This window comes from Triticum aestivum, chromosome 1D (genome assembly GCF_018294505.1).
Source record: "Triticum aestivum cultivar Chinese Spring chromosome 1D, IWGSC CS RefSeq v2.1, whole genome shotgun sequence".
In the NCBI taxonomy this organism is placed as follows: Eukaryota; Viridiplantae; Streptophyta; class Magnoliopsida; order Poales; family Poaceae; genus Triticum; species Triticum aestivum.
The window spans coordinates 343585009-343595507 of NC_057796.1; positions in this window are offsets into that span (position 1 = coordinate 343585009).

Sequence of the window (10499 nt, forward strand, 5' to 3'; positions counted from 1 at the left end):
AACAGAAAACATATAAGTTTGCAATATAACAAACAAGATGGAGGATAGTGTTGAGAATGAGAGATAATCGTTTGAGTTTAATGCACTCACTACGAGATGGAAAACACAGTACCATACGACATTCTTCTTGGTACCTGCATCTTTAAATGCTGCCTTTAACTGATCAACAACAAACTAGCAAACATTCATCTCTGTTATACCATTGACATCCATGACATAAGGGAAGCTTTTTGGCGAGATGCTTAGACTTGTTGATGGTGCAAGGAAGCAGGAAAAGGCAACTGCTAACCAAGCACGAAGAAAATCGTCATCGTAAGCTCCATTCATATTTCCAATCATCTTACACCATGCTGTGAGGGTTGGTGAGTTCTTGGTCGTGATATTATAGATGTTGTAGATGGCCTTTGTGATGTCAGGACGATTCTCAAAGCAGACCTTCCTGCCCCTGTTTGGCAATCCCCAAATTCGATGCACGCTCGCTGCATCAACAGGAATCTTCCCCCTATCTGGTATAACAATTTGGGACATCTCAGGGTCGTAGTGCTTCATAATCCATTGGCTGAGATCTGCATCCATACTAGTTGCTGCAATATCCAACAAACCCCCAAACTCTTTATTAATGATCACAGCCTTCTGAAGAGGAACAAGTGACTGGTTTAGTTTGTACAGCCTTGCAGGCGATCCCCTATTCCTAAAACCCTAAAGAAACAAAACAGGCACACTAGAAAAAGTTCATTAGAAGAATTAACATGATAGATTTATGTATAGATATATTGGTTTGGCAACTCAAACACAATTAGTTGGCAAAAAAGTGACTGCAAAAAGTGAGGCAATAGTGCATTACCTCGTTTCTAGCAGTCTTCTGGCGCTTTCCTTTTTTGGTACGATGTTCAGGGTCTTTGTCGAGACATACATCTGTGTCAACTCCGGCGGCGTTATCAGCATCGGTGGATATCTCTTCATTGCTATCAATATCTGATGGCCGCGTCCCACGAGTTATAATACCTTTTGCCCCTCGTCGACGCTTGTAACCAATTATGGGTGCATTACTACGACCCTACAGGAGAGACAATGGAACAAACGAACAATAAAAAACAGGACATGAAAGAACATATGGAGACTACTAACCAGTATATGCACCACATATAAAAAAAGAATTCAGAATTTTTTTCTGCCCGCGTATATCTGGTTGGGTATCTCTGATGATAAGATGAGAAGGTTCGTCATCAAGGTTGGCTGTAGGCGGGTCTTGCTCGATGCCCTTACTACTGCTCCCAGACATTATTCGCTGCAAAAATAATAAGGACAAGTATAAAACAGTGTTATGTGACAAACCGCGCAGGCAAGTTCGCATGCATCTGCCAAGCAAAAACCATGAAAATATCACGCATGTGGCTAGCTAAAGGATGCCAATATTGGCGTTTAAATGAATGAGCTAAGCAAGCTTCCAATTACTACCCTCCCGTGATAAAGTTTGACAGGCCAACTCTCTGTCTTCCAGTGTAACACTAGCAATCTGTATAGGTCAAAAAATGCTTTTAGGCAACATACAATATTAACCATTTAAAGCCCTCTCCAAAAAGATCAAAGCATAAGTGAAAATGTAGGACAATTAGCAACTGTGTGCATGCAAGTTGGTGTTCATCTCCTAGGCAAGAGCAGTGTAGATGTTAGGCAAAAAGAAAAAAACTGGTGGGGCAACACTGCGGCGTAGCAATTGAGATGTAAAAACAATGAGCACCTATGTGCAGGCAAGTTGGTGTTCATCTTCTAGGCAATAGCAGTTTGAATATCAGGCAAAACAAAGGACAAATTAGCAACTGTGTGCAGGCAAGTTGGTGTTCATCTCCTAGGCAAGAGCAGTGTAGATGTTAGGCAAAAACAAAAGCTGGTGAGGCAGCACTGGGGCATAGCAATTGAGATGTAAAAACAATGAGCACCTATGTGCAGGCAAGCTGGTGTTCATCTTCTAGGCAATAGCAGTGTGAATATCAGGCAAAACAAAGGACAAATTAGCAACTGTGTGCAGGCAAATTGGTGTTCATCTCCTATGCAAGAGCAGTGTACATGTTAGGCAAAAACAAAAGCTGGTGAGGCAGCACTGCGACTGCGTGCAACTGAAAAATGTAAAACAATGAGGCACCTATGTGCAGGCAAGTTGGTGTTCATCTCCTAGGCGAGAGCAGTGTATATGTCAGGCAAAAGTTGGTGTTCATAACCCATCTAATATATCTCTAACCGCCAAAACAAACTAGCATCCCCTGGCAAAAAGCACTCTACGTCATGTAATAGTGCTGCAAAAAATCAACTCAACCCCGTAACGCAAGAGCTTGAAGTCGACAGGGTGCGGGGTAGCATAGCGCAGCTACATCGAGTCATGTTGAAGGTGGGGCTGGAGTCTAGCGGAAGACTTCACTCCATGCTGATGGAGGGGCTACGGCGTAAGTCGATAGAGAGTCGAAGCCTATTTCAGCGGGATAGCAAGAGACACGTGGTTCAGACTGGGTACCAGTGGTCTGATGGAGACGTGATACTCAGCATCGGTCGGTGATGATCAGTGGTTCTTGAAGGAAATATGCCCTAGAGGCAATAATAAAGTTATTATTTATTTCCTTATATCATGATAAATGTTTATTATTCATGCAAGAATTGTATTAACCGGAAACATAATACATGTGTGAATACATAGACAAATAGAGCGTCACTAGTATGCCTCTACTTGACTAGCTTGTTAATCGAAGAGTTGTCATTTGATTAACGGGATCACATCATTAGGAGAATGATGTGATTGACATGACCCATTCCGTTACCTTAGCACTTGATCGTTTAGTATGTTGCTATTGCTTTCTTCATGACTTATACATGTTCCTATGACTATGAGATTATGCAACTCCCATTTACCGGAGGAACAGTTTGTGTGCTACCAAACGTCACAACGTAACTGGGTGATTATAAAGGTGCTCTACAGGTGTCTCCAAAGGTACTTGTTGGGTTCGCGTATTTCGAGATTAGGATTTGTCACTCCGATTGTCGGACAGGTATCTCTGGGCCCACTCGGTAATGCACATCACTTAAGCCTTGCAAGCATTGCAACTAATGAGTTAGTTGCGGGATGATGTATTACGTAACGAGTAAAGAGACTTGCCGGTAACGAGATTGAACTAGGTATTGAGATACCGACGATTGAATCTCGGGCAAGTAACATACCGATGACAAAGGGAACAACGTATGTTGTTATGCGGTTTGACCGATAAAGATCTTTGTAGAATATGTGGGAGCCAATATGAGCATCCAGGTTCCGCTATTGGTTATTGACTGGAGACGTGTCTCGGTCATGTCTACATAGTTCTCGAACCCGTAGGGTCCGCACGCTTAAAGTTCGATGATGGTTATATTATGAGTTTATGTATTTTGATGTACCGAAGGTAGTTCGGGGTCCCGGATGTGATCACGAACATGACGAGGAGTCTCGAAATGGTCGAGACATGAAGATTGATATATTGGACGACTATATTCGGACACCGGAATGGTTCCGGGGGTTATCGGATATATACCGGAGTACCGGGGGGTTACCGGAACCCCCCCGGAGGTTATTGGGCCTCATGGGCCCAAGTGGTGGAAGAGGAGAGGCGGCCAAGGGGCAGCCGCGCGCCCCTCCCCCCAAGTCTGAATTGGACAAGGAGGGGGGCGCCGCCCCCCTTTCCTTTCCCCCTCTCTCTCCTTCCCTCTCCTCTCCTACTCCAACATGGAAGGGGGGAGTCCTACTCCCGGTGAGAGTAGGACTCCTCATGGGGCGCGCCAAGGGTGGCTGACCCCCTCCCCCTCCTCCACTCCTTTATATACGGGGAGGGAGGCACCCCCTAGAGACACAACAATTGATCCCTTGGATCTCTTAGCCGTGTGCGGTGCCCCCCTCCACCATAATCCACCTCGGTCATATCGTAGCGGTGCTTAGGCGAAGCCCTGCGTCGGTAGAACATCATCATCGTCACCACGCCGTCATGCTGACGGAACTCTCCCTTAAAGCTCGGCTGGATCGGAGTTCGAGGGACGTCATCGAGTTGAACATGTGCTGAACTCGGAGGTGCCGTGCGTTCGGTACTTGATCGGTCGGATCGTGAAGACGTATGACTACATCAACCGCGTTGTGCTAATGCTTCCGCTTTCGGTCTACGAGGGTACGTGGACACACTCTCCCCTCTCATTGCTATGCATCACCATGATCTTGCGTGTACGTAGGATTTTTTTTGAAACTACTACGTTCCCCAACAGTGGCATCCGAGACTAGGTTTTATGCGTTGATGTTATATGCACGAGTAGAACACAAGTGAGTTGTGGGCGATACAAGTCATACTGCTTAACAGCATGTCAAACTTTGGTTCGGTGATATTGTTGGATGAAGCGGCCCGGACCGACATTACGCGTACGCTTACGCGAGACTGGTTTTACCGCCGTGCTTTAGTTGAACCGAGTGTGGCTACGCCCGGTCCTTGAGAAGGTTAAAACAACACTAACTTGACGAACTATCGTTGTGGTTTTGATGCGTAGGTAAGAATGGTTTGCTCAGCCCGTAGCAGCCACGTAAAACTTGCAACAACAAAGTAGAGGACGTCTAACTTGTTTTTGCAGGGCATGTTGTGATGTGATATGGTCAAGGCATGATGCTATATTTTATTGTATGAGATGATCATGTTTTGTAACCGAGTGATTGGCAACTGGCAGGAGCCATATGGTTGTCGCTTTATTGTATGCAATGCAATCGCCCTGTAATTGCTTTACTTTATCACTAAGCGGTAGCGATAGTCGTAGAAGCAATAGTTGGCGAGACGACAACGATGCTACGATGCAGATCAAGGTGTCGCGCCGGTGACGATGGTGATCATGACGGTGCTTCGGAGATGGAGATCACAAGCACAAGATGATGATGGCCATATCATATCACTTATATTGATTGCATGTGATGTTTATCTTTTATGCATCTTATCTTGCTTTGATTGACGGTAGCATTATAAGATGATCTCTCACTAAATTTCAAGATAAAAGTGTTCTCCCTGAGTATGCACCGTTGCCAAAGTTCGTCGTGCCCAGACACCACGTGATGATCGGGTGTGATAAGCTCTACGTCCATCTACAACGGGTGCAAGCCAGTTTTGCACACGCAGAATACTCAGGTTAAACTTGACGAGCCTAGCATATGCAGATATGGCCTCGGAACACTGAGACCGAAAGGTCGAGCGTGAATCATATAGTAGATATGATCAACATAGTGATGTTCACCATTGAAAACTACTCCATTTCACGTGATGACTGGTTATGGTTTAGTTGATTTGGATCACGTGATCACTTAGATGATTAGAGGGATGTCTATCTAAGTGGGAGTTCTTAAGTAATATGATTAATTGAACTTAAATTTATCATGAACTTAGTACCTGATAGTATTTTGCATGCCTATGTTTGTTGTAGAGAGATGGCTCGTGCTGTTGTTCCATTGAATTTTAATGCGTTCATTGAGAAAGCAAAGTTGAAAGATGATGGTAGCAATTAAACGGACTGGGTCCGTAACTTGAGGATTATCCTCATTGCTGCACAGAAGAATTACGTCTTGGAAGCACCGCTAGGTGCCAAACCCGCTGCAGGAGCAACACCAGATGTTATGAACGTCTGGCAGAGCAAAGCTGATGACTACTTGATAGTTCAGTGTGCCATGCTTTACGGCTTAGAACCGGGACTTCAACGACATTTTGAACGTCATGGAGCATATGAGATGTTTCAGGAGTTGAAGTTAATATTTCAAGCAAATGCCCGGATTGAGAGATATGAAGTCTCCAATAAGTTCTATAGCTGCAAGATGGAGGAGAATAGTTATGTCAGTGAGCATATACTCAGAATGTCTGGGTATAACAATCACTTGATTCAACTGGGAGTTAATCTTCCGGATGATAGCGTCATTGACAGAATTCTTCAATCACTACCACCAAGCTACAAGAGCTTTGTGATGGACTATAACATGCAAGGGATGGATAAGACGATTCCCGAGCTCTTCGCAATGCTAATGGCTGCGGAGGTAGAAATCAAGAAGGAGCATCAAGTGTTGATGGTCAATAAGATCACCAGTTTCAAGAAAAAGGGCAAAGGGAAGAAGAAGGGGAACTTCAAGAAGAACAGCAAACAAGTTGCTGCTCAAGAGAAGAAACCCAAGTCTGGACCTAAGCCTGAGACTGAGTGCTTCTACTGCAAGCAGACTGGTCACTGGAAGCGGAACTGCCCCAAGTATTTGGCGGATAAGAAGGATTGCAAGGTGAACAAAGGTATATGTGATATACATGTTATTGATGTGTACCTTACCAGAGCTCGTAGTAGCACCTGGGTATTTGATGCTGGTTCTTTTGCTAATATTTGCAACTCGAAACAGGGACTACGGATTAAGCGGACACTGGCTAAGGACGAGGTGACGATGCGCGTGGGAAATGGTTCCAAAGTCGATGTGATCGCCGTCGGCACGCTACCTCTACATCTACCTTCGGGATTAGTTTTAGACCTAAATAATTGTTATTTGGTGCCAGCGTTGACCATGAACATTATATCTGGATCTTGTTTGATGCGAGACGGTTATTCATTTAAATCTGAGAATAATGGTTGTTCTATTTATATGAGTACTATCTTTTATGGTCATGCACCCTCGAAGAGTGGTCTATTTTTGATGAATCTCGATAGTAGTGATACACATATTCATAATGTTGAAGCCAAAAGATGCAGAGTTGATAATGATAGTGCAACTTATTTGTGGCACTGTCGTTTGGGTCATATTGGTGTAAAGCGCATGGAGAAACTCCATACTAATGGACTTTTGGAATCACTTGACTATGAATCACTTGGTACTTGCGAACCATGCCTCACGGGCAAGATGACTAAAACGCCATTCTCCGGAACTATGGAGCGAGCAACTGATTTGTTGGAGATCATACATACTGATGTATGTGGTCCAATGAATGTTGAGGCTCGCGGCGGGTATCGTTATTTTCTCACCTTCACAGATGATTTAAGCAGATATGGGTATATCTACTTAATGAAACATAAGTATGAAACATTTGAAAAGTTCAAAGAATTTCAGAGTGAAGTTGAAAATCATCGTAACAAGAAAATTAAGTTTCTACGATCTGATCGTGGAGGAGAATATTTGAGTTACGAGTTTGGTCTACATTTGAAACAATGCGGAATAGTTTCGCAACTCACGCCACCTGGAACACCACAACGTAATGGTGTGTCCGAACGTCGTAATCGTACTTTACTAGATATGGTGTGATCTATGATGTCTCTTACTGATTTACCGCTATCATTTTGGGGTTATGCTTTAGAGACGGCCGCATTCATGTTAAATAGGGCACCATCAAAATCCTTTGAGATGACGCCTTATGAACTGTGGTTTAGCAAGAAACCAAAGTTGTCATTTCTTAAAGTTTGGGGCTGCGATGCTTATGTGAAAAAAGATTCAACCTGATAAGCTCGAACCCAAATCGGAGAAATGTGTCTTCATAGGATACCCAAAGGAAACTGTTGGGTACACCTTCTATCACAGATCCGAAGGCAAGACATTCCTTGCCAAGAATGGATCCTTTCTAGAGAAGGAGTTTCTCTCGAAAGAAGTGAGTGGGAGGAAAGTAGAACTTGATGAGGTAACTGTACCTACTCCCTTATTGGAATGTAGTTCATCACAGAAACCGGTTCCTGTGACGTCTATACCAATTAGTGAGGAAGCTAATGATGATGATCATGAAACTTCAGATCAAGTTGTTACTGAACCTCGTAGGTCAACCAGAGTAAGATCCACACCAGAGTGGTACGGTAATCCTGTTTTGTAGGTTATGTTACTAGACCATGACGAACCTACGAACTATGAAGAAGCAATGGTGAGCCCAGATTCCGCAAAATGGCTTGAGGGCATGAAATCTGAGATGGGATCCATGTATGAGAACAAAGTGTGGACTTTGGTTGACTTGCCCGATTATCGGCAGGCCATCGAGAATAAATGGATCTTCAAGAAGAAGACTGACGCTGACGGTAATGTTACTGTCTATAAAGCTCGACTTGTTGCAAAAGGTTTCAACAAGTTCAAGGGGTTGACTACGATGAGACTTTCTCACCCGTAGCGATGCTTAAGTCTGTCTGAATCATGTTAGCAATTGCCGCATTTTATGATTATGAAATTTGGCAAATGGATGTCAAAACTGCATTCCTGAATGGATTTCTGGAAGAAGAGTTGTATCTGATGCAACCGGAAGGTTTTGTCGATCCAAAGGGAGCTAACAAAGTGTGCAAGCTCCAGCGATCCATTTATGGACTGGTGCAAGCCGCTCGGAGTTGGAATAAACGTTTTGATAGTGTGATCAAAGCATATTGTTTTATACAGACTTTTGGAGAAGCCTGTATTTACAAGAAAGTGAGTGGGAGCTCTGTAGCATTTTTGATATTATATGTGGATGACATATTGTTGATCGGAAATGATATAGAATTTCTGGATAGCATAAAGGGATATTTGAGTAAGAGTTTTTCAATGAAGGACCTCGGTGAAGCTGCTTATATATTGGGCATCAAAATCTATAGAGATAGATCAAGATGCTTAATAGGTCTTTCACAAAGCACATACCTTGACAAAGTTTTGAAGAAGTTCAAAATGGATAAAGCAAAGAAAGGGTCCTTGCCTGTGTTACAAGGTGTGAAGTTGAGTAAGACTCAATGCCCGACCACTGCAGAAGATAGAGAGAAAATGAAAGATGTTCCCTATGCTTCTGCCATAGGCTCTATCATGTATGCAATGCTGTGTACCAGACCTGATGTGTGCCTTGCTATTAGTTTAGCAGGGAGGTACCAAAGTAATCCAGGAGTGGATCACTGGACAGCGGTCAAGAACATCCTGAAATACTTGAGAAGGACTAAGGATATGTTTCTCGTTTATGGAGGTGAAAAAGAGCTCGTCGTAAATGGTTACGTCGATGCAAGCTTTGACACTGATCCGGACGATTCTAAATCGCAAACCGGATACATGTTTATATTGAACGGTGGAGCTATCAGTTGGTGCAGTTCTAAACAAAGCATCGTAGCGGGATCTACATGTGAAGCGGAGTACATAGCTGCTTCGGAAGCAGTAAATGAAGGAGTTCATATCCGATCTAGGTGTCATACCTAGTGCATCGGGTCCAATGAAAATCTTTTGTGACAATACTGGTGCAATTGCTTTGGCAAAGGAATCCAGATTTCACAAAAGAACCAAGCACATCAAGAGACGCTTCAACTCCATCCGGGATCAAGTCCGGGTGGGAGACATAGAGATTTGCAAGATACACATGGATCTGAATGTTGCAGACCCGTTGACTAAGCCTCTTCCACGAGCAAAACATGATCAGCACCAAGACTCCATGGGTGTTAGAATCATTACTGTGTAATCTAGATTATTTACTCTAGTGCAAGTGGGAGACTGAAGGAAATATGCCCTAGAGGCAATAATAAAGTTATTATTTATTTCCTTATATCATGATAAATGTTTATTATTCATGCTAGAATTGTATTAACCGGAAACATAATACATGTGTGAATACATAGACAAACAGAGTGTCACTAGTATGCCTCTACTTGACTAGCTTGTTAATCGAAGATGGTTATGTTTCCTAGCCATGGACAAAGAGTTATCATTTGATTAACGGGATAACATCATTAGGAGAATGATGTGATTGACATGACCCATTCCGTTAGCTTAGCACTTGATCGTTTAGTATGTTGCTATTGCTTTCTTCATGACTTATACATGTTCCTATGACTATGAGATTATGCAACTCCCGTTTACCGGAGGAACACTTTGTGTGCTACCAAACGTCACAACGTAACTGGGTGATTATAAAGGTGCTCTACAGGTGTCTCCAAAGGTACTTTTTGGGTTGGCGTATTTCGAGATTAGGATTTTTCACTCCGATTGTCGGAGAGGTATCTCTGGGCCCACTCGGTAATGCACATCACTTAAGCCTTGCAAGCATTGCAACTAATGAGTTAGTTGCGGGATGATGTATTACGGAACGAGTAAAGAGACTTGTCGGTAACGAGATTGAACTAGGTATTGAGATACCGACGATCGAATCTCGGGCAAGTAACATACCGATGACAAAGGGAACAACGTATGTTGTTATGCGGTTTGACCGATAAAGATCTTCGTAGAATATGTGGGAGCCAATATGAGCATCCAGGTTCCGCTATTGGTTATTGACCGGAGACGTGTCTCGGTCATGTCTACATAGTTCTCGAACCCGTAGGGTCCGCACGCTTAAAGTTCGATGACAGTTATATTATGAGTTTATGTATTTTGATGTACCGAAGGTAGTTCGGGGTCCCGGATGTGATCACGGACATGGCGAGGAGTCTTGAAATGGTTGAGACATGAAGATTGATATATTGGACGACTATATTCAGACACCGGAATGGTTCCGGGGGTTATCAGATATATACCGGAGTAC